We start from the raw sequence: 20,837 nt of genomic DNA on the forward strand, positions 1-20,837 counted from the left end.
ATATATATATAATACTCCTGTATTTTATATTTATATAAAATACTCCTGTGTACATATATATAGTGTGTGTATATGTATATATAAAAACATATATATAAAATACTCCTGTATATATATGTAGTACAGGAGTATTATATAGAGAGAGAGGAGTATTGCATATATAAACATAAATATATATACATGTATAAAAACTATGCTCAGTCTTACACATAAAGAAGTGTACGTAGTTTCTCTCTGAGGGAAATATATATACTCCTGTGTGTATATATATATACACACAGGAGTACAGGGGTGTTTTTTATATATATATATATACAGGAATATTTATGTGTGTGTGTGTGTGTGTACATATATGTATATAGAATCATAGAATCATAGAATCATAGGGTTGGAAGGGACCTCTGGAGATCATCTAGTCCAACCCCCCTGCCAGAGCAGGGTCACCTACAGCAGGTTGTGCAGGAATGCATCCAGGCGGGTTTGGAATGTCTCCAGAGACAGAGACTCCACCACCTCTCTGGGCAGCCTGTGCCAGGGCTCTGCCACCCTCACAGGAAAGAAGTTCCTCCTCATGTTTAGGTGGAACTTTTTATGCCCAAGTTTGTGCCCATTACCCCTTGTCCTGTCCCCGGGCACCACTGAAAAGAGCCTGGCCCCATCCTCCTGACACCCACCCTTTCAGTATTGATAAGTGTTGATAAGATCTCCCCACAGCCGTCTTTTTTCCGGACTGAAGAGACCCAAATCCCTCAGTCTTTCTTCATAAGAGAGGTGTTCCAGTCCCCTCATCATCTTGGTAGCCCTTTGCTGCACCCTCTCCAGCAGTTCCCTGTCCCTCTTGAACCGGGGAGCCCAGAACTGGACACAGTACTCCAGGTGTGGCCTCACCAAGGCAGAGTAGAGGGGGAGGATGACCTCCCTCGACCTGCTGGCCACACTCTTCTTGATGCACCCCAGGATGCCATTGGCCTTCTTAGCCACGAGGGCCCATTGCTGGCTCATGGTCATCCTGTTGTCCACCAGGACTCCCAGGTCTCTTTCCACCGAGCTGCTCTCCAGCCCCCAACCTGGACTGGTGCATGGGGTTATTCCTCCCCAGGCACAGCACCCTACACTTGCCCTTGTTGAATGTCATAAGGTTACTCTTTGCCCAAATCTCCAACCTGTCCAGGTCTCTCTGTATGGCGGCACAGCCTTCCGGTGTGTCAGCCACCCCCCCAGCTTTGTGTCATCGGCGAACTTGCTGAGGGTGCACTCTATCCCCTCGTCCAGGTCATTGATGACTATATTGAAGAGGACTGGACCCAGTACTGACCCCTGAAAATATAAACCATGCTCAGTCTTACACATAGAGAAATGTACGTAATTTCCCTCAGAGTGAACAGGAATCTTTTCAATATGTTTCTCTGCAGCATTTGGAAGACACTCTGTTTTATTAAATGACTTTTTTCACAGGTATGTTCATATTGCGCAGCTCTTCACTTTCCTGTAAATCTGAAGCCAATTAGCCAGACTGCCTTAAGCTGCATGTCAGCCCTTCTCTTTTCCCCTCTTCCACTTTCCTCCAGCATCTTCATTTCCCTGCCTTGCTGCCTGCTACAGCTCACAAGCTGCAGGCTGCCAGAGCCCATTTATTTACCTGCACCTTTGCTCAGTGCTGGTCCTTCGCGCAATTTCTCCCTAAGTTACACCATGTACAAAAGCTGAAATTTGTCATGTTTAACCTCTCAAGTCTTTGCTTTCACCAGGTGCCATTGGCCGTGGCTCCCTGCAGGAGAGTGGAAGAAAGAACATCATGTGTTAGTCAAGTCCTTTAAAAGAGTGCTAGGAAATGCTGAGATGCTATAGGGCTGAAGCACAACATAAGAACTTACACAGACCAAGCAAAGCATGGACACATTTTCACCATCATCAGTAGTATGCATTTCATCCTCCACGTACAAAGCCAAGGCACTTGGTTTACTCTCACGCCATCCGTGCAATGCTCATTACAGGTGGTGATTAGGTGACCCGCAAGAGTCTCTCATAGAAGATTTGTGTGTAATTACCTTAAATATTTTGGAGCTGGTTAAATCTTTCGGGTAAACAGTGCACATTAAAAAATACTAATTGCATAATATACATTTTAAATACATTGTAATTTAAAAACAGCCTACTTATTAGCATATCTAAATTACGCACTTTTATGAACTCTAAGTAGATAAAATGAATTTTAATTAGGGCATTTTTTTCTGTAATAAAAGGGAAAAGACTTCTAAAAGGATGTAACTTTTTACTAATTTGTTTCCTTAATTCTGATTTCTCAGCTAAATAATGAACTATATTAGAAAAATGCTTTATTACATATTTTCCCAAGAGACCTGAATGGCTCAATAGGAACTGCTTATTCTTTCAAAGCCAAGTCAAGTTAATTAAATTCCAGGCTAAACTAGCTCGTCCAGGTCAACTCCAGCTGAATTTCTTCTCAGAACAGAAAGTTCATTAACTCTACTCGTTCATCAATAATTCCCCATAAATATCATTACTTACACAATGACATTATGCTCTTCTTTAGAAGAGCTATGAGGAATATGAGCACAGGTCCACCTGACAGGTCCCACTGCTTGATCTGGTCCAACGCAACTCCATGCTGATTGTGGAAAAAAACCCCAAAACTAGGCAGTATCTCCTAAGTTGCCTCCATGATGCAAGTGGGCAGAGCAGAAAAAAGCTCCGGGGAGGCTGAAAAGAAATAAGCAGGGACTCAAGCTCTGATCTCACGCTAGGTGAGAGCAACACTACTTAGTGCGGATGCTCTTCTTCCGCTCCTTTTGATTCCTTCCTGGGAAAGAATGTTTATTGGAACTCCTCTGCCCTGTTCCCAAAGAATAATGTCTCAGAAATAGGTTAAATACATGGCATGCAACAGTTCATGGATGCAAATAGCTCCAAAATGACTGTGCCTAAACTCTGAAATATTTCCATTCATGTTTGTGCTGGGGTAAGTCCTGGCTACCAGCTCCTGTAACATCCTTTCCTTTCTCCTCCTGACACCCTGGGAAGAAAGCTCACTGTGCTATCCAGAGGGAGTTCCTCCAGGAAGGATCCGGTTGGACGAGAAGATGCCCAGGACTCCAGGTAATACCACAGCACAACCTCATGGCGCAGCGTAGCCGATTGTGTTTAAGCCAATGTTTAAAGCTTTTTTTGAACAACGCTTCTTAGATTTGTTGAGAAGTATCGCTAAGGGGCAAAATCAATCTCTGCCTTCAGACTAACTTACTAAAAGGCAAATTCACAAAACCACAACCAAGCTAAGGTCACGAAGCATTCGTTCCTGCAAAATCTCACTTCATACAGCATAAAGTGAGTTCTCATACTCGAAAAGGGGATGAACAACTTTATAAAGATAAAAATAGTAAACTTAATGATCAGGATGGCATTGGATGTTTTGAGGAACCAGTTCTATGAGAGAGGAACTTCCAGAACACTACCCTTTGATTTCTGCTTCTGATTTCTGACCAATATATTTGTACCCTTCTGCATCATTACTGTGATATAAATATCTCTTGAGTCGACCTGTGAGATTATCTGCTGTGAGGACATATGTCATTTAGTACAGCAGCTGCAAGTGTGAATGTTTGGACCAGACTTAAGGAAAAATAAAACAAAACAAAACAAAACAAAATGACACTTTGGATTTTGCCTTTACTATTTAAATTCAGGACCTGAGATAATATTCTATGTCATTGACAAAGCCCCTGTTATCTTCTATCATGAAGAATCAAAGTGTTAAATTGTAGAAATTGTGTTAAGAAGAGGGTAGACCATGTATTAGGACATGGTCAACATGGATTATACCAGACAATATATCTTCCTCAGTTTTATGCTGCAGAGTTTTTATCTTTTCAAAGCCTACAATTCATAATACCCAAGTTAAGTCATTTCTGGTTAAAGCACTAGTTCCACAGGTGATTAATTGCGGCCTGAATAGTCTTTCAGGACACAAGTACAGCACTCTAAGCAAGACAATACTAAAGACCTGTGTTTGAAGACCAAACATTTTTAGACCATACCATTATCTTCTGATGTGTGAATCAAAAATACTATTCTTCTCCATGGAGTGGGATGGAGTCTCCCTGAGTTAGTTTTTCGATTTCTAGATTTCTATTTCTATTTTCTAGATTTCGTATTCTTATTACTACTGAATCCTGTTGGTTCAATTACTTTTTGTTTCCTCACACCGGAAAGAAAATTGGCCAGTCTTCCAGCCTGATAAATGTAACTTCATAATCACATGTCACTAGGGGAACAGCGTCGATTGTGATTACATTGCCTAGTCTGAGCATCTCAACATTTCTAGATAAGATCTTTAGATATTCCTATAGTGTTTAAAATAAAGTTAGTAAACCTTTTTCTGTAATTAAGATGAGATGAGGTAAGAATTAATCCTTGGTTAATATACATAGAGAAGGGAGAAATGCAATTGGATGAAGTTGCAGTCCAACATAAAATGTTGCCCTTAAACTATATATTTTTTAAAAGGAGTTGAGTCCTCAAACATCTGCTAATGCCTCCTGTTCTCAGAGAGTAACCAGTTGTTGACAAACAACATAAGTGATTTGACAAAACAGCCTGGAGAAGGTGCATGGCCAGTTAGAACCATCTTTCTCTCTCTTAGCCATGCAGCCAAATCTCAGTCGTAAACTGCTGGAAAACTTCAATGGCAATACTAATTTTGATTTAATAAATTATGAGACTCATTCTTAGCAAAACTTGCCATTGATCTTCTCACTCACCTGTGCTGGTATGCTTTCATTTAATACTTCCTTATCCTGAGCACAGTTTTATCGTTGGCTTGATCTGGCTTGATCCAAGTTCCTGTGTATTTCTGGCAGCTCCACTGAATTCTGCAAGAAAGATTGAGAGCCAGGATATCAGAATCGGGCCACAGAAAGAATAACAGTGAAATTAGCAAAACTATGGATAAAAGTAACTCCTTAGAAATTAAAATGTTAGAGCTCCGGTCTTAGTCTGTAATCTCTCTACAGACAGTTATAAGAAATGTTTTCTACAACTTGGTAATGTGATATGCTACACTATAGGATGTGTGTTCACCATGTTCTTTGAAGGGTAGTATTTTTAGAAGATAATGGCACATGTCGTACAAGGACCACCCCGAGCAGCAAGCAATAGCTGGCAGCAGGTGAGGCTCATGCTTAGAAAAGCCATCTGCTCCTGGAGCCTGCATCAGCGCTCACCAAGCCACATCCTTCTGACTCTGCAGGCAGAAGCGTGTGAGGTCCAATCCTTCGCCAGCGCATCTCTCCATGGAGAAGCTGTGAATGCCTTATCACCCACTTGCTTAACGGTATCAGATTGCTCTTCCAAACTCACCAATATTTCCTTGTTCTTTTAGTTCTCTGAAAGAGGAAAATAGACTGAAGGTGTTTTAGTTCAGAAAGGGAAAACCTATTGGTAAAAAACTGATGCAACTTCACTGAAATAAGTTAATTCACTGATATTCATATGAATTCTTGACTCAGGAAGTGACTTTTGTTGAGGATTCATTTCAAAAAGAGACGTGCAGAATACAAATGAGGTGGTGAGAAAGGATAATTAACATTTGTGCCATCTCTGATATCAGGATGTAAAAGATGATACCTACATGTCAGGTCATACCTTGGAAAAAGTGAGTTGCCAACTTGGTTTCATGTATTATTCACCAGTAACAACAATTGTATATGACAGTTGTGAATATCTTAATTGAAACTAATTACTTAAACTTAGGAGTGTTTGAAGAACCCATGTTCACCAATTACCAAGATCATTCAACATAAAAGGAGTCCTGTACATGACATTCTTTTAGGAAGGTATTTTTAATTAAATTTGATTCATGGACTAATTAGCAAACATACACAATCTAAAAGTCTATTGTGTGTTCAAAGAATAAAAGCAGTAATTTGGAGGATGTTGCTGCACTCTGTGTGGATAGCATAGACATTGAATCCTGCTCTTGGATCAAAAATCAGAGCAACCCTGTACATGGAAGAGAAAAGTCACCATAATAATAAACACATCACAGAGATTGCATAACTTTTGATCAGATAAATAGATGCATGTTACAATTCAACAGCATTACAATTGCTAGAACACAGCAAAGCTGTCACTTCATATTGCTCAATCATTTTGAAGCCCTGGAGCTGGTATTGTTGTTATCCATTCTTTTTCTTTACCTTTTTTGCTGCAAGAAAACGCATTAAATCACCACGGTTACACCATATTCCTGTCTCTGTGCTGCATTACAAATGTGAAGCAGGAAATCTAAAGTTTATCAAGGACACTAGTCAAAGCCAAGATGTAAAAACTGGATTGTGTCATATAGGCATGAACCACAGAAAGCCATGTCATATAGCTTTTGGGAGTGTGACATTTACCACTCGGGAAAGGAGACCTCAGAGTCATCGGTGACAGGTCTCAGAAATCATTGGATCTGTGCGCAGCAACAGCTGCAGTAAGACAACATAACAGTGAGCAAGATAAGTAAGGATATTGAGACAAAAACAGATCCTGTATAAAACTTGGGGACAGCCATATCTTGATTATGGTGTGTAGTTCCAGTTTCCACATCTCAGGAAAGACAGAATGGAGTTAAAGAAATTACAGAGAAGGGCATCTAAAATGATTAAGCAGCTGCCTTATGAGGAGAGACAAGAAATGCTGAAACTTCCATTTGCCAAGGGGAAGACTGGAGAATGACATGGTCAGGATTTACAAAGAGCATGAATAGTAGAATAATTTAGGCTGGAAGATCCACTATATATAGAAGACCTGAGGAGGTCATCTTCTGATTTCAAGAAGTCATCGAGTCCTACCTCCTACTCAAAGCAGGGCATCTTCAAATTTAGAAGGCTGTAGATGAGGTGAGTGTGGAACCACTATTGATGAAGTCCAGTAATGTCACAAACAGAGACCACGGAAACTGATTGGCAATAAGCTTAAAACAGAAGAGAGTCTTTTTTTACATAGAGAGCAATAAGAATTTCTGTTAAGATGGGTTACAGAGGCTGATAATTTAAGCATGTTCAAAAAGCTGTCAGACAAATTAATGGACAATAGCTGCATAGTCAGATTGCGAAAGGTATATGCAGGGATGGACCCTGTAACAACCCTAATCTAATTTCGGGGGACAGCAAGGGCGACGGCTTGAAGAGAGTGGAGATGTTCACGCTCTCTTCCCAAACAGCCTCTCCAACAGCCACCCTTGGGAACAAGATAGATGGAGTAATGGAGTCACATTATAGGTAATTCCTGTTTTCCTATGCTCTCTTGAACAGCTGAACAGCTCTGTCGAAGAGCTTGTGTGCAAAACAGAGAACAGAGTCAGAATCTTTTTTTTTTTTTTCTCCCTTGCCTGCCATACGCTATGTATGTCTGAATCCCTATTTATCCTAGAGCTTTAGAAACAGAACACAGGACTGTATCATCACAGGTCCATCTCCTTTCCCTGCATTGTTCAGGGCGCCAAAAGCCATGAGGCTGAGATGTGATGCGATACTGTGTTCTCAGTTGCAGTTGTCTTATGTAAGTTATGAAAAGACAGTGGATTCATCCCAGCTTTGCTATTTTTGCAACACGCTTAAGTACCTGGCAGATTCTAATCCTAAATGAAAAGCAAATGACTCTCCTGCAAAGATTGCCATTTCCTGTTATTTCCAAAATAACGTCTTGTTTCACAGAGGAGTCAGTGAATATTTTTTTAATACTGTGAGACCTGGTCATTTCAATTTTCATATATAACACAGATCTGCTCCTTTTGGATACAGCCTCATCCACACTTCAACTGCCTTTTGGATATGCATTGACTTGCATCTTGATTGATAAGATTTAAGAGCCCGTTCCTTGCCTTCTTGCAGAAAAACATTTAAAAAGCTGTGATAAATGTTCTGTGTCTCAATCTAAAAATGATATCTCTCCTGCATGTGGATAAACAATTTCCTAGGCAACTCACAAAAAATGTTACATACAGAGATAATACTGAAGGCTTTTAATTTCTTTAGAACTTTCATGTTTTCTTTCTTAAGTAGAGAAAACTTAAACTACATCTGGGAAAAAGAAAACAAAAAACAAAAAACCAAACCAAACAATTAAAGCATAAATCTTGCAGAAATTATCAATACTGCAATGGAATTTTTTATGTATTTTTTTTCCCAGATTGTGTTAGATGAGTTAAAGTCCACAGTACCTTGTGGGTGTCAGACAGTACTGCTTAATATCTTATGATATAATCAGTATATATAATATAAGAGTATATTACATATAATCAGTACGGTTAAAATAGATATCTAACTACTAATAAATATTTTTATGATGAGAAGTTAAGTTGAATTACTGGCTAATAAAACAGCGCTTGTGTCTTTGGGCAGGGGAACTTCCACCTACTGCGTAGCAATCTCTTGATGAATATCTTCAAAGGCATCGCTGGACACATATACTCTTCAGCACACAAAACATATGGGCATTCCCTGAACGTTAGGACCTCTCCTTTCCCTTTTCTCTTCTTCCCTTGTTCTGCCTGTCTCACTGGAGGACAGAAGCCCGCTCCCATTGCTTACATTGCTTTGCCTTTGGGTTGCCGGTGACCTACTTTCAACAGATGGAGAGAGAACAGCCCATCCTTATCCTGGTGTTTAGCACACTCCTCTCTGAAATAAGCACTTTGCATTTCAATGCTGCGAGTTCTCTGTCTCAGACAGACCTAAAATGGAGGTCTCACATTCTGGTAAGTGGTTTCAGTGGCAGGCTGCACAACCCCTAGGTGGCTGTCACCACCTTACAGGTACCTGTGGAAGTTCAAGCTGTGAATCCCACACGCAGCTGCTGCCAGGCCGCCGGCCGGTGTGCGAGCCCAGCAGGCAGCTGGGTGTCTGGACACAGCCCTCCGTCCTGCAGTGCCTGTCGCCTACTTTAGCTTCAGTACCTACCTCAGCAGTACGAATTCTGCTCCCAGGGCTCTCAGCGGTCAAGTCCGCAGACCTCCCTGCAATAATGTCTCTTTTTGAATACAGCCCATGGGTTTTGTTGGCTTAAGTTCCTCTCTAAAACATCAGAATAACATTAGGTTCCTGTCACTTGGGTTAACTACATTAAAGATAGTGAGAAACGCAGCCACTGTGGTCCATTCTTGTATGACGATGTACAATCTGAAGATGGCTAGACTACCTGTCTATTTCTTTTTCATGCTAAGGAACTGGCCTACCAAAAAACTCTCTCGGTCCAGCTAAGCAGTGAGGCATAATCGGCCACTTCAGTGAAAGAAAGAGGAGCCCATTTTCTGCAGGAAATCTTTGTCACCGACCGAGCAAGAGGATGTGCTTTCCTCAGTGCTAAGCCAGCCTGCTCCAGCACGCTTTTAGCAAGCCCTGTGCTGCTGAAGGTGCCCTCTGGAATTCTGTCATGGTTTAAATCCTATTTCACATGTTGCTCAGTGATAGTCTTTTTGGGTCAGCATAATGCTGTGGGGTTGGTTGTTGGTTTTTTCCCCCTATGATATCCATGTTTTGAGTCCTCTTTTTATTCTTTTGGCTCAGCTTTACAAAGCCATAGCGTGAGCTTTTGTAGCTATGCAGATGTTCCTTGATCTAATCTCCTCTTCTGCCTCCTACGCTGCAGTTTCTACTTTGACCAACTGTTCTTATTCAGTAATGTGTATCCTACAGCTCTACAAAGCACAAGCTGAACAGAACCAAAGTAGCAGCTATAAGACGATGCAGCTGTTCAGCGAGTGCTGCGTCCATGATGATCTTCTTCTGACCCTTTTCACCACCTCCCTAGGACTTGGGGAAGAATGACAAAGCTTCATGTAATTTGCTAAAGCTGTCATCTGAGAACTGGTTGACATTTATTTATTTATTTATTTGTTTTTTTAATGTTCCAGTGGAAAAAGGGAACATATTATGGCCAACTCTGGCTGCGATCCCCTTTGATTTTTGCTGTCTCTGATGTCTGTCACAACACAAAAGGTCACTGATTAAATACCAGAACTACTGAAGATTTTTCTTCTCTCAAGATAGGCAGAAATATACACACTAGAGGAGCCTGCAGTTTTTACCATATCACAGATGGGTTTTCATTTAGAAGCTCTGTCTGGACTCCTGATATTTCTAGTCAGTAAGTACTTATTCTGCAAACATTTCTGTGAATTACAGTGGAAGCAATTCCGGAGTTCAGTACCAGCTAATGGGAGGATAGCCAAGGGTGCTATGCAGTAGGATTATCACCTTCCATAGGTTTTAGCCAGTTCGTGTAACCAATGAAGAAATAAAAGCAGCCCTCCCTCCCCATTCTTACTTCTCTGCAAGAACGGCCAGCTGAGGTGTCAGAGCTGTGCAGGGCCCTGGGAGCCCCAGCAGCCTCCCACGCTCAGCCAGACGTGTGCCTTAAGGGGCCAACCCAGCCCACGTGAACCCTCCCCCGCATCCCCCGCTACCGGTTTCTCCCTCTCACTGGACAGGGAGAGAAGAAGACTACAGACTAGGCCCTGAAAGACCTAAAACAGAGTGAAGGCAATCCATGCCTTAAAGTTCAGAAAGGTGTTTTCAAAGAGCTCTTGAACTCAGCCTTAATTTGCAATTCAGGGGCTACACTCATTTGTAAGTGTGTGACTGCAATTTACTTGGCAGATGATTCTACTTGAACGAGCTACATTTCATAGCAGACCTAAGGAAAGTGTCATGGTTTTGGCCAAATTAGCTAATGGCCAGTGACAGATGCTCTCCCCCCACCTCTTGCACACGGAGGGGAGAAGGAGAGATAAAGAGATTTATGAGTTTAGAAGAAACTGAACTACTTTAATGAAATATTAATAGTAAAATAAAAAGGAAATAATGAAATAGATACAGTATATACAAGACCATATCAAACTCCCAGGATGACGCCACCGGCAGGCACGGGCGAAGTCCCAGGCTGGACTCGGTGTTGAATGGAAACCGGATTCCAGATTTGGAGTCAGGAACACACGGATCGGGATCAAAGGCAGATGAACAGACAGGGTCCTCCTTGGATGTCGGCCATTGAAGAAAGAGGCCTGACCCTTTGATCCCTGAGGTTTTATACCGAGCATGGGGCAGATGGGATGGAATACCCTGTTGGTCAATTTTAGGTCACCTGTCCAGTCCACTCCTCCCTGCAGGTGGGACCCCTCTACGCTTTTCCACTTCTGACCCTCCAACAGGGCAAATAACAAAATTAGCTGACCTTGGTTGTTACAGAAATAAGCATAAGCAAGAGCCCCTCCACGTACCATTCCTTGGCACAAACTGTAAACGTTGGTCCTAACACTCTGAGAACAAACCTTTTTCGGCACAACATGCTGATAATTTCAGAGAGTTAGAAGAGGCCGAGATAAGAAGTAAAATTACTGAACAGAAAGTTGGTTCTGTTTTACCTCAAACCAGGACAGGAAAGAGAAAAACTTTTCCTCTGCACAGGCTGTGTCTAGGAAAAAATAAATTATGTTTTTAAAAACATAAAATGTTTGTTGATATGTTGTAAAATGAACATGTGTTGCATTAGCCACAAAATGGTGTTAAAAATCATTCTCAGAAGGTAGCCACAGAAGAGACAATGAAAGGAAACATGAAAAAAGAGTTAAGCAAGCCCAGTCACAACTTTTATATTGCTCCCTTAAGGACCAGTCATTAATTAACACCAGATATAAAACAGTCTACAAATATCTTCCTGCAGAATTTTAAAATGAATAACAGCTTCTGCGCTGGGGCAGGCTAAGAATTCTGCTTATGCAGAATTTATGGTTTTAAAGCCTTTCTGAATCATCACTGGATTCTCTCTCATGACCAAGGCCATATGCTAAAGGGATAAAAACTGGCTATTCCCCGTCTCCGCCACACTGAGTTCCTGCCAGGCTGAGCAGGTGCGTGGCTCTAAGGATGTTGGTGCCCACTGGAATAGCTTATAACACAACTAACAGCAGCCCAAAGGCTGCGGTGAGTTACGGCAGGGGCTCAGAGGCAATATATAACCACTTCAACTCGGAAAAACACAGAGAGAGGGTGTACAAGAGTCGCCTCCCCCTGCTAGGAACTGAGATTCTGGGGGTGGGCAGGGAGGGGGAAGAAGGAGAGGATGGTGTTTCCTCAAACTGTCCCTTAGCTTTGCTGCAAAAGAGCATAAGAAGAGAATTCATCGCTGTAAAGCAACTGGGTAACAAGAATCTTATTCTTTGTTTAGTGGAGTGAATTTAGGAGCCCAGAGGCAAATGAGCAGGATAACATCTGTCGTCTTCAGAAGATTCAATTTCCATAACCAAGAAAAAGCACTCCACAACTTTCTACCGTGAGGAGCCAGGACATTCAAACCAGCCAGAGCTTTGTAGGGATTTGCTGTTCTCTTTAAGTGAACACACCAAAAATACCAAGAGAGCTATGACTCGCTAGGTCATGATTTATGACTTTTTAAAGAGAGAAAGCCAAAGTGGGACAGACTAAAATAATAATAATAAAATAAAAAAGTCTGAAAATAAATCTCTTCCCTGCCTGTGTCCTTGAAAGTTGTGTCTGTTTCTCCAGCCTTGAGTCCAGCAATTTTTTGAGGCTTCCTGAGCTGCAAAAGACTTAACACAGTCCCTTCTGTAGCCTTTTGAAAACCCCTGTGGTCTAGCTACGGCCACTCCCAGATCTTCTCAGAAGTTCCCTGGTCTCTGATTGTGCTTCAGTCTGTTTCCTCATGTGGATCACCCCACCTTCCCACCCCACGCTGAACATCAGAAGTTCCCTCTGCAGAGCAGAGATCCAAACCCTTGCTCAGCAGGGACAACCCTCACACTGCAAAAGCTGGCAATCTCTTCCCAGTTTTTCCTAGGATCTCTGTCTCCTCACCTCCTGCTCTACAAGCATTTCCACACAGACGGCCAAGTTCATTCCACCTAATCAAAATGCACATGCAGCATCGGAACTTACGTGGTAAGAAATGTCATCTTGAGGTGCTTTTTCCTTCCTGATGACTATAGAGGGAGACACAGATAACTGCACTTCCAGCCTAAATAGTGCATTCCTGTGTCTAATGTTAGATGAGATTAATTTGGGCCATATTACTTAAATATTCCAGAAATACATCTCAGCAGGAACATTACTGCATTCTGTGCCACATCCACCACCCATCCTTTAATCAGCTATTTTCAGAGTTGGGGAGATCCCTCTGGATACAGTTATTCTCTCAGAGGTTTAAGTACAGGCATGGCATAACATATTTGTTCTTTTTTTTGCAGCATATGGCTTTGATTTGCACATCTTACACATATCTGAGAAATCCTGTCTAAGCTTGAATACTGAGGTGTGAGGAATGCGGTAATTTAAGGGTACATATACAAGAATAGCAAACTGTTGTGGCACCTGTCACTTCTCCTTTTGACCCGTGCTACAAGAGTTAGTCATAGAACCATAGAACCATTTAGGTTGGAAAAGACCTTTAAGATCATCGAGTCCAACCGAAGCGCTGTTGAATGAAGTTTCTCTGCACAGGTAACATCGCAGCACCATCAGAAATACAAGTACTTGCTTTGATCTGGTGAGCACTGCGAGTGATAGAAATTGCGTCTAACTCCTCACCGAGTAAATTCACCTGCCCTCAGGAGCAAAGTGGCTTTTAAACTAGAGCCTGATGTTATCCAAGGATTCTTCAGTAAGGCCAGCTTTTTTAAGTCAGTAGAATACACCAGGATCTCAAAAGGTTAAGTTCAACAAGAGCTTTAGGCATATATCTGACATAGTAAAAAATGCGCTTCCAACACTCACCCCCCAGTGTAATCTTCCACTTGCAACTCCCCCAAGTCCTGCTGGTGCCTATGTCTATGCTATAAACATAGAAACGATTAATTCTGGATTCTCCCCGCCCCACTCCCATGTGAAACCAGGTGAATTACATTTTAAAATATCCTCAGATTAAACCTTCTGCAAAAGATCGTGATGATTGACCTTCCAGGATCACTCCTGGTAAAACACCCATTTTACCAATTGCCAGAGCATTTACCTGGCAGGGAGGTTTTTATGCCTTTTCTCCCTGCTGGCTTCAAAGCAGACTTGGCCACACACACCAGAACAGATTTCTAACTCTCCAAATTCTTGGCTTTTTTCTGAGAAAATTTCTCTGCGTCCTTCATTTTGAGATTCTTTCACTTAATATCTTTAATTACTGACAGAGCCAGAGAGAAAGGTTGCGACTTTTCAGGCTCTTGGTCTAGAAGTACTACGAGTACTGAGACAAAGAATGAGATTCAAGTCCCTCTTCCAGGGATGAATTAAATACCCGAAGCAGAGCAGTTTCCATAGAGTTATTGAGTGTTGTGTGTAAGTCCCTGGGCTTACAGCACTTCCTTACATACACTCTTTTCAGCTATCCAGAAAGTCTGCTCAGAATATGCAGCGGTCTCTTATCATCCCCCATGAACTCCCCTAGGAACCACTAGCTGCATACGGATTTTGCCCAGGGGGAGGTTTATTTTTGTGGGTTTTATTTGTGGGTGGTTTTTTTCCCTGCTTTGAAGATTGAGCTCCAGAAGAATTTTAAACCGCAGCACTAGCACTAAGCAATTCTGGCAAATTATCACTCATTTTATTGCTTTTATTTTGCCTAGATGTTTCGCTGTAGATATCAGACGTTGGATGCTATACATCAAGATTTCCACGGAGCAGAACACCCAAGAGTTAAGCATTTCAGCACTGAGCTTTGTAATGCTGAAGTTCCTTTGCAGATTTATCTTCAGGCGTACTGTGAACTTGGGTCCCCTATAGCCTTTTATAAAAGGCTATAAAGGAAATGCGGTTTGTGAGATTCTGATAAACAAGGAAAGCTGTGTACTAAAATCTGAGCCATGTTGAAAAGTGAGCCTCTGGGAATACCATTAAAACATAAATCTAAGACAAAACCCAAACAGTTCTATAATGCTGAGATAAATATTCTCTTAAGGCAAATAAAACGTCTTTTTTAAATGTGTTATTCTTTTGGTCATGGTCTTCTGTAAGCAAATCTGAGAAAGGAATACCACCAAAAACTCTGATGAGCTGGAAATGTATAGATATTGGTACTCTGTTTTAGACAGTGGTGCCTTTAAATGTACCTCCTTTAACAATTCTTTGGAGATAACAATAAACAAAAAAATTTTCCAGTAAGCTCTGTGATGAGATATAACAGATGGGACTGCATAACGATTTTAGCTGACACTACACAAAAGCACCGCTCCCCGCTTCTTCTGAGCAAGGAGCCCATGCTGCCGCGCAGCTTTGCTGATCTGGCTTCCAGGGGGAAGCGAGGAAATGTTCCTTCCTCGGAAGAAATCCCAGCCGCTATCATTTCAAAACAAAACACTCATTAGCAAGCAAGCTCCGAAAATCCCTTTGCATTGAGTTTTGAAGGCTTTCCAAAAGATGTTCCCAAAACTTTGAGTTTTCCCTTGTTTTCCCACTCTGAACAAAACAGCAATACATTTTAGTTTCAAGCAGCACTGGACAGACAGACGATGTACAGGCCAACGCGCAGCCAAAATGGCTTTTCAAAGCTTTTAGCTTCTGTGCTGCTACAGCTTGATGCAGATGTCCCTCTGACCCCACTCAGATGTCCCTCTGACCCCACTCAGATTTTATAGGCACAACAGCTCATGGGGAACCCGCTCTGTTCAGACACGGAGGAGAGGCAGAAAGAGGGGTCATGGTCTGGAGCCTTCCTCCCACCCTGCCTCTGCCCTCATTTGCTCCTCTGCGGAACTCTATTCTGTCAACAATTTTTCCTATAAAAGAGATAAATCAAACCAAAACCTTTCCAGCTTGCCTTCCTCCCTCCGTTTTCTTGGATTCCAGATTTTTGCATTTTTTTAGGTGCATCATCTGATGTAATCTTTCTGAAGTGATTTTTCATTCAAGCTATACCTTGCTTTTTAATGCATTAAAAGCTATACTTTAGGACCTGGAAAAAAACATTTTGAACTCAAATGGAGGATTCAAAGTGAGTATTCCAGAGCTTGCTTCTCCTCCCATTTCCTTTGATGTGATCCAGGAATAACTCAAGGGGAATGGAGTTGCATTTTACCAAAGTTAGCATAAAAAAGGTCAGAGGCAGAAGGTCTGAAATGAATATATTGGTGCTTAATGTAGCTAGCAGAAAATGTTCAGTAGATTTGGGTTATTATAGCAGAGGGACTTGTGATGACTGTAGATTGTTTGTAATAGAGGAGCTATCAGAATTTTGTGTCATATTCTTTTAAAGTGCCGGTGCTTTCTTAGCCTCTGCCTCTGTTCCAATTGCTTCTGCAGTCACACAAGTGTCCTTCTGATCACAACACACTTGGTAGTCAAACAGGTACAATGATGTACCACGAACCCAGGCCAAACTCCATGCTGTGAGGGGGATGTTCTGGTCCTAACGTCAGATGGGAGAAAATACAGCAGAGCCACAAGGCCAGAGGGGCACAGCAGGCTTCAAACCCTTCAGAACAAAACCAACTGTATTATTTCCATGAGATGAATTTAAATAAAACAACTCTTAGTAGAAGAATTACTTCCACATGTCTCCAATTTGTAAGCTGACAATGTATCTTCTTTAACAAAAGTCCGTTTCTTCAGATTTTTACTGTCATGCACACATGAGATCAAAGGCAGGAGCTGACCTTTAGATGTTGACTGAGGGGACAGTGTAGGAATTGGGCTGGGAAGAGATATTAATAAGGATCTTCATTATTTCCTCTGCTACTCACGGTAGGACAGGCATGCAGAAATCATCCGGCAAAATGTTGATTACCGAGGACATTGAACAAGCTCATAGATAACCAAGAAAATTCTCATATCCCAGATTAAAGCTTTTATTAATGGTTCCTATAAAGACCTTGAGGGTTTTGTGGTGGTTTGGAGGTTTTTTTCTTTGCCAGGTACCTCCTCTTGTGAGAGAATAAACATGAACTCAGTAGTGCTAGTTACCTAGCTGGGGCTGAACTCCTAGTTACAGTGAAGTTCTTTTCACATTGCTGCAGTAAGGTGGGAGTATCGTACCTGCCTTAGGCGCCTTTATACAGCCAGAGGCGCTAAAGACACCACAGAGCAAATGTGACTCCAGCCTTTATTTTTCAATCAGTGCATTCCTTCTCACAGGACTGACATATTTAAGACAACTCTGACATGCTCTCCAAGTGCCCTCCTTTTCCCTTTCACCTGTAAACTTCCTAAATGCACTGTAAATACCCACTGCCTTTTTTCTTTCTGCTTCATCCCAGTGTCTCCCCAATTCATCTTATTCCAATAACATTTAAATCAAATTATTCTTGTCAATAGAAGTTGCCTAAATATCTTTTTCCGAGGGAAGGCATGAGGTAGGTGTTTAAGCTTCCATTATAGACAATGAATTGAATTAGTACAGTCAGTGGAGCCTAGAGAGAAATTCAGCTGACAAGAAGTTTAATTCAGTTGACTAAAACGTACTTACTGAGTGCTATTTTAGCTGCTCTAAGGAACCTGAGACACATTGTCATTAAGCTGTCGGATATGAAAAAGTATCTACAAGACACCACTTTCATCCTTGAGCAGTAGATGGAAACCATGTAAAATACCATATATCATATATCCCTAAATGCCAACATCTAGGCACCTGTAGCCTGCCCTGGCTGTCTATTTGTGAAATATGTTCTTTAAGCCATATTTATAATCATGTTGCAGCTTTTTTGTTTTAATTTCTATCTTACAAATTTTGAAACTAGGAAGCTCTTCACATTAGAAACATCAAGAGTTGACTGAAGGCTGCAGGAAGAAAGTGCTTTGCCGGGATGAAAACCAGAGACAGTTGTCTTGCATCAGCTATTTACACGTCATCTATTCAGACGATGATGAAGGAGAAAAGCTTAAGGTTTCAGATGAAATGCAAACTCTGGGCAGATCTGTTCTAACATAGGACCGTGGAGCACAGAACCAGTCTACATCTCTTCTGCTAAACAAAACTGCACTGGGAGACGTTCCCTGGTCCTTCCCCTTACTGGTATAGCACGATCATACCCATACGTTAACTTCCCATTTATAGCAGGGTAACTGCATCCAAACTGTGGAGAATAGTTCTTGTCCTGTGTTACTTCCCAAATGGTGCCTTAAATTGTGGGACATGCCAGTTGCCTGACTGCCAAACACTGTGCTAACAGTTTAACATGTTCAAATTCCTTTGCTGAACTGAATACTGCTGACATCCAAGGCATAAAAGGAACTCTCAGAGGATACACAAGGATTGCAAAAAATTAAATGAATTTTTTTCATCACCTTTTGCTGTAGAAGAAATTGGGTGGATTCCCACATAAGAATCCTTGTGGGGGATGGTGTGACTGAGTAGTGAATTTCTCTGAAACTGAAGAAACAGAGGAAGTGAGTATGGTACAAATAGACCAAAAGAACTCTAATAAATCACCAAAACCACAAAGAATTCCTCAAAGTATTCTAAAAGACCTGAAGGATGCAATGGCTGAACTACTAAGAGCAGTGTAAAACCTCTCACCAAAAACTTCCTTGATAGCTGAAGAATGGAGGCAAGCAAACATGACACCAATTTTTAGAAGAGATTCCCGGGAAGGTCAGGAGAATTTACAGGCATGTAAAATGAGAGCTGAACATGACAAAGTAGCATAAGCTGTAATAAAAAACAGATGTGAAAAATAAGCTCTGAGAAGAGTCGCCTGTAAAGGGGACACCTGCCTTGCAAACCTCTTGCAGTTCTTTGAATGAGCCAACAGGCACGTGGATAAAGATGAATTATCTGAATTTCCCCAGTCCTTTTGATAAAATCCCTTACCAAAAGCTTTTAAAAAAATTAAGTTGTCACCACAGAAGTGAACATTTGCTAGCAGAAGAGCTGGCAATTTCATATGGCTAAATGATTGACAAAAAGGTAAGAAACAGTTAAGGTTTCCTAATACCAGAGAGACGTCAACCGCAATTGAGGGCTGTGCTGTTTAATAATTTTGTTTTAAAAAGTGGAAAAGCAAGTAAGCTATGCTATGACAAAGTTTCACGATGTTACAAAGTTATTCATGCTAGGAAGAACGGGGCCTAATTGTGAAGAATTACAGAGGCCTTCGCAAGATTCAGTACCTACGCAATTAAATAGCAAATGAAATTCAGCGTACATAAACTTAAGTAATGCACGTGGGGGAAAATAAATCCTAGTTTCACATTAAAAATGATGGGCTTTGAGCTGGGCATTACCACTTAGCAGTGAAGCCTTGGGATTATAATAGATAGTTCCTTGAAAACATCAGCTAAGTACTCAGTAACAGTCAAAAAAAACCCACCAAAAAAAAAACCAAACCAAAAATAAAACCACCCAATTCTTAAGAATTGTTAGTATAACAATAAAAAAATACAAGAACAAATATGACTGTGCCACTATACAAATCCATTATTCACCCATCCGGGAACACTCTGTGCATTTCTGGATTGTTTGCCTAAGGAAGGGCATATCCAAGTTAGAAAAGACTTAGGAAAGGATGGGCAATGGTGTGGAATTGTTTCCGTATGTGGAATGACTGAGTAGGTTGGGGGTCTTCAAACCAGAAAGAGAGATTACCTGGGAGGAAACGCCAGAGATGTACAAACCACACGTGGCACAGAGATAGTGGAGATGAATTGGCTGTTTACTCTGTCTTCCTGCATGATTAATCCCAAAAGAAACTCAGTCTTTTGGACTGAAAGATTATACAGTTTAGATCAAACTGAAGAGTCAATCAGTGTAGAAAGGGCTGCCTAATATTCATTATTTATTTCACCTTTTTAGTTCTCAGTTCTGCAACACTTAGAAGATGCCCATTTTACTCTTGTGGAGAGAGAAAATGGACATACAATTCTTTGCATATTTCTTTTATATAAAATTCCAATATTTGGGCAATTGGGATCGTAAAACATGCTACATTAAGCTTATATTATGCAGCACCCTTTTGTGTGATGGAGCCACACTGAATTTTACAGGAAACTGGCAATGATGAAGCATTATTACTAACAGATTATTATATAATTCTTCAACTTTCCATATTTCTGAAATAATTCTAAAAGCAGGAATAAAACACAAAGGAATACTATATTTGAGAAAGAAAAATACGGAAAAAATGTGCATTATAAGTAAAGAGGAAAAAATACTTTGGCGAGCGTGCACACCTGCCTTTGTGGACAGCTATAGCTATGTTAGAGAGGTTCTGTTGCTCCATCTGTGATGCTCCAGGGTAAAACAAATATTATAGGCAGAGCTAATAGTTTTTATTAGACCAACAGATAAGCTCAGAAAAAGCAGAAAGGCTTTCAGGCACACAACCCTTACAGATATGAAAGAAGCAGACAGAAGTCTGCTTCCAATGCTTTAATAAAGCACCGGCTTCCGACAAGCTCTGCCTGCTAAAACCCGGACCCAAGTCAGAGTTTCTGGAGCTCAGCAGAAGGACACAAACGCTCTAGGGGACAAACAATCAGCGTGGCTACCTCCAAAGCCAGGAGAATGGAAGGAGAATCAGATAAGAATCGTTCCTGAAGTCCTCCCATCCTAAACTCATCCCTTCCATTCTTTTTTTTTGCTGGCAGAAGGCATCTTGCACCTTCCCATTAACGTCTCTGAGATTGTCCTGAAGAGTAAGGACACGCTCTGTTCTTTCAAATATGATTGTGCTGGAGAGGGCACAAGAAATTGAAACAGCATCTTAAAGAAATTAAAGGGAAAAAAAAATACAGACAGGGAAATAAGGCAAAATAAAATGTATTTGTCCTCAAGAAGAACTATACAACAGCTGGGGTTTTGTTAGAAAGACAGTTGTAGCTGAGGATTTACGACTCATAAAC

The sequence above is a fragment of the Chroicocephalus ridibundus genome, chromosome 3, assembly GCF_963924245.1.
Source record: "Chroicocephalus ridibundus chromosome 3, bChrRid1.1, whole genome shotgun sequence".
Classification (NCBI taxonomy): Eukaryota; Metazoa; Chordata; class Aves; order Charadriiformes; family Laridae; genus Chroicocephalus; species Chroicocephalus ridibundus.